Source organism: Gorilla gorilla, chromosome X, assembly GCF_029281585.2.
Source record: "Gorilla gorilla gorilla isolate KB3781 chromosome X, NHGRI_mGorGor1-v2.1_pri, whole genome shotgun sequence".
In the NCBI taxonomy this organism is placed as follows: domain Eukaryota; kingdom Metazoa; phylum Chordata; class Mammalia; order Primates; family Hominidae; genus Gorilla; species Gorilla gorilla.
The window spans coordinates 153,893,347-153,897,991 of record NC_073247.2 but is presented as its reverse complement, the minus strand read 5'-3'; the positions used below and the strand labels follow the sequence as shown (position 1 = coordinate 153,897,991).

General features: G+C 42.8%; 1 pseudogene; it reads left to right on the top strand.

The window, feature by feature from the left end:
* The first annotated feature begins 2,927 nt into the window (after positions 1 to 2,927).
* LOC109024648 (melanoma-associated antigen C2-like) lies at positions 2,928 to 4,427 on the top strand (annotated as a pseudogene).
* The last annotated feature ends 218 nt before the right edge of the window (positions 4,428 to 4,645 follow it).

Here is a 4,645-nt window from a genome sequence, read left to right as displayed (position 1 = left end):
ATGTGGTGTGTAAATTTTAGAAGCTGATTTCCAGATTTTAAATGACAGATGTGGTAATACAGAAACACACACACACAGAGATTACATATATATTTTTATATGTGTGTCTATAAATATAACTATACATGGGTAATGATATACATATAGATATGTGAGTTAAATATATCTATATTTAACTTTGCACTATCATAGGTTAAATTCCATTTATATTAAAATGTGGCATTATTTGGAGATAGGATTATTTCAGAGGCAATTAAGTTAAAATGAGGTTATTAATGCTGGCCCTAATTAAATATCATGGGAGTCATTATTAAGAGGAGAAATTTGGACATAGAGATATGAGTAGAGGGATGACAATGTGAGCATGCATGGATTGAAGACAGCCATCTACAAGGCAAGGAGAGAGGCCCGGAAAACATTCTTCCCTCACAGCCCTCAGCAGGAACCAACCTTGTGAACACCTTGCTCTTTGACTACCAGACTCCAAAACTATGAGACAATAAATGTCTGTTGTTTATGTCATCCAGGTTGAGGTACTTTGCTATGGCAGGCCTAACAAACCAATACACTCACTTAATTCAAATGGATCCAAAATCTTTGCCTCACAGCACATATACATCTATCTTACTTTTGGACCTACTCCCTAGAATTCCCATTTATTTCTTGCATTAACACACTGAACAAATCTCCTCCTCATGAACACACATGTGCTTCTCTTTTGCAGCTATAATAAATACAATCAGCATATTTAAGCATAAATTCTGGGATAAATGCATATAATTACTTATAAGGAATGCATATTAATGTGAAAACTGAGTGAGTGTGAAAAGAGTATGAATATTTTGTATTTTTTATAATGTTGAGGGCTTTCTCCCAAAATGTTTCACCAGTTAATTTCCTCACACATTTGTCCATGGGGAAATGATCCATTTTTATAAGCATTTTATCACAATGTTAAATGTTGGTCAAACTTATGGGTGCAAACACTAGGTGACCTTGGGTGTGACGAGGAATTTTTCAGATGAAACACTAAAAATACCAGCAATCTAAGATAAAGAGAAAAAATGGACTCTAATAAAATTAAATACTTCCACTGTGAAAAGATACTGCTAAGATAATGAAAAGACAAGCAAGAGAAAGGGATAAGTATTCTGTGATACATGTATCTGATAAAAGATATGTATTTTAATATGCACAAAACTCTGAAAACCCAATCATAAGAAAACAGAAACCCAATTTAAAATGGGCAAAAAATGTCTGAACAGGCACCCCACCAAAGAATAACTATATAGGGATGGAAAATAAGCATGTATAAGAAAACTGTTCAATGTCATATGGCATTAGAGAATTGCAAATGAAAGCACCTAGGAGATAGCACTCTACACCCAGGAGAATGGCTGAATTCCCAAACACTGAAACATCAAATGTTGACATGCATGTTGAGCAACAGGAACTTTCAGGCACTGTTAGTGAGACAGACCTGGAGGAATCGTGAATGCATATTGCTAAGTGAAAGAAGAATAGCTGAAAAGGAGACGTAATGTATGATTCCAGTCATACAATATTGCTGAACAGGCAACTATGAATACACTAAAAATATCAGTAGTTTCCACAGGCTGATGGGTTGGGGGTAGGACATGGGGGATTAATAAATAGGTGGAGTATGCAGGAGATTTAGGACGGTGAAACAACTCTGTATGATACTGGAATCATGAATACTTGCCATTACACACGTATCAAAACGTATAGCATCCCCAATGTTGAGTGAGTCCTGATGTAAACTGTGGACTTTACTTAATAATGAGGCATCATTGGAGGTCAAATCAACTGTAACAAACATGCCATAATAATACAAAATGTGAATAATAGGAGACACTGTGTGTGCGTGTGTGTGTGTGTGTGTGTGTGCGTGCACACATGGGGCAGGGCAGGAGGATGGTGTAGATATGTAGGAATTCTCTGTACTTTTGAGGAGGTTTTCTCTTTGTATTTTTGGATTAACAATGCTGCAAAAATGAAGTCTATTCGTTTTTTAAAAGATGCAAATGATTTGAACAGACATTTTACCCAAGAGGGTACACCCATTGCAAAGAGGCATATAACGTCATTTGTCATTAGGGAGATGCAAACAAAAAACAAAAAAAACTGGAATGCATACTTATTTGAATGACTGCAATCTGACAATCTAAAATGCCAAATGTAAGAGAGGATATGGAACAACGGGAATTCTCACTCCTTGCTAGTTGTGATGAAAAATGATACAGCCACACTTTTAAACTCATATTTTATGGACTTATTCATATGACAAATTGTGAAGGTTAAAACAATGTGAACTGAAAAGAGTGCATAGTTACTAGGAGCTGTGGAGAAATGTAGTGACTGACCTCAAACCGGATGCACATGGGACTTTGAGGGTGATGGAACTGGTCAGTATGATACTTGGGAGGTAGATGTAGGACTCAATGCATTTGCCAAAACACATATAACTTCACATCATAGTTAAATCTGATGTGTGTATATTAAAAAAATAATCACGAATTGGATTTTTAAAAGGATCCCGGGCTGCTGAACAGATGATGGGTTTTTCTGGGACAAGAATAAGAAAAGAAGCAACAATAAGGAAGCCTTTGGCATAGGCTAGGTGAGAGCTGATACTAACTTCACACACAGCAGTGAAGTGGAAGGATTTGGAATGGATTTTAGAAGAAAGGTTGCTGTCTGGACAGAAGAGGGAGGGAGTACAGGCCCTGGGAGGCCCAATCCCACTGTGGATGGATGCGATTCTCCCTCTCTTCTACCTTGCAGGTCTCAGGGATGGGAGGGGCTTATTTGGAGGTGAAAGACTCAGATGGCCAGAGGCAGGCAGCCCAGGCAGTTTCAGGAGTCCAGGCGCAGCCCCTAGGAAGGCTGGAAGGGAATGCCCATGGATGACAGTGCCCCTCCCCTGTCCCTGTGCCTGCGGCCAGCTCTGGAGGACATCAGGGATGCCAGATGTACAACTTTCTGACTTCCATTTTAGGAGTCAACCAGAGGGGACTATTTCTCAGAGGAGGTCAGCTTCAGTTAAGCAGAGGGAGGAACCCCAGGGCTGGCCATTCAACGAGAAGAGAACTCTGTGGAAGGACAGTGACCTCCCACCACGAAGCACCCGGCACTACCCACCTACTCCCAGTTTCCGAGTCTGGGGCTCTGCCTGCCATCTGTGCCCCAAGGTGCTGTCTCACATCCTCCTACAGGTTCCTAGGGAACAAACCCCTTATGAAGACAGGACACCTGTGAGGCCCTACAGCACCACCTTAAGAGAAGAAGAGTTGTAAGTTAGCCTTTGTCAGAGCCATCATGGATGAGTTTCTCAGCTGAGGCCACTCATACTGTCCCTCCCTCCCTCATGCCTCTGGGATCCCATCCTCCCCATCCCTGCTCAAAGGATGCTACTTCTGAACAAGAGTCGTCACACCTCTTTTCCCAAGCCTTCCCTGCCTCCACTTTGAGCAAGACTTCCAGACCCCAATTCTGATACAGGTCTTGGTAGATGCACAGGATTCCACAGAAGAGGAGGAGGAGGAAGCCTCCTCCATTTCCTCTTCCTCTTTCCACTTTTTATTCCCCTCCTGCTCTTCCTCCTCCTCCTCTTCCTCATTCTCTACTCTGATTCTGGATGCTCCAGAGGACAAGGACATGCCTGCTGCTGGGTTTCCAATTCTTCCCCAGAGTGCTCCCAGGATTCCTCTTCATGATCCTACCCAGAGACCTCTGAGCTCCTGCTCTTTCTCCTCTTTGTGAGGCCCATTGGATGAGGAGTCCAGCAGGCAAAAAGTGGAGGATGCGGCTACATGGCATGCCTTGTCAGTGAATCCTTGCTCACATATGCACTGGATGAAAAGGTGCCTGAGTTGGTGCAGTTTCTTCTCCTCAAATATCAAATAAAGGAGCCTGTCACAAAGGCTGAGATGCTGACGACTGTCATCAAGAAGTATAAGGACTGCTTTCCTGTGATCTTCGGAAAAGCTCATGAGTTCATGGAACTAATGTTTGGCATTGCCCTGACTGAGATGGACACCAACAACCACTCCTATGTCTTTGAAAACACAGTAGAACTCTGCGACCAGGGGAGGCTGAGTGATGGCCAGGGAATGTCCAAGAACCACCTCCTAATTCTTATTCTGAGTGTGGTCTTCATAAAGGGCAGCTGTGCCTCTGAGAAGGTCATTTGGGAAGTGCTGAATTCGATAGGGGTGTATGCTGGGAGGGAGCCCTTCATTTATGGGAAGCCCAGGGAGCTCCTCACTATAGATTGGGTGCAGAGAAAGTATCTGGAGTACCGGGAGGTGCCCAACAATGCTCGTCCACAGTATGAATTATTGTGAGGTCTAAGAGCCCATTCAGAAATCAGCAAGACGAAAGTCCTAGAGTGTTTAGGCAGCTAGACAGTACCATTGCTAGTTCCTTTCCAACCTGGTACATGGATGCTTTGAAAGATGTGGAAGGCAGAGCCCAGGCCATCATTGACACCACAGATGAGGCTACTTCCATGGCCCATGCAAGCCCACTATCATGTCCACCAACTTCTGTCCTGAGTCAAGTCTGAGGCAGATTCCCACTCTGTGTTTGAAGAGGGCAGTCAAGGTTCTAGGCAGGGGAGGAC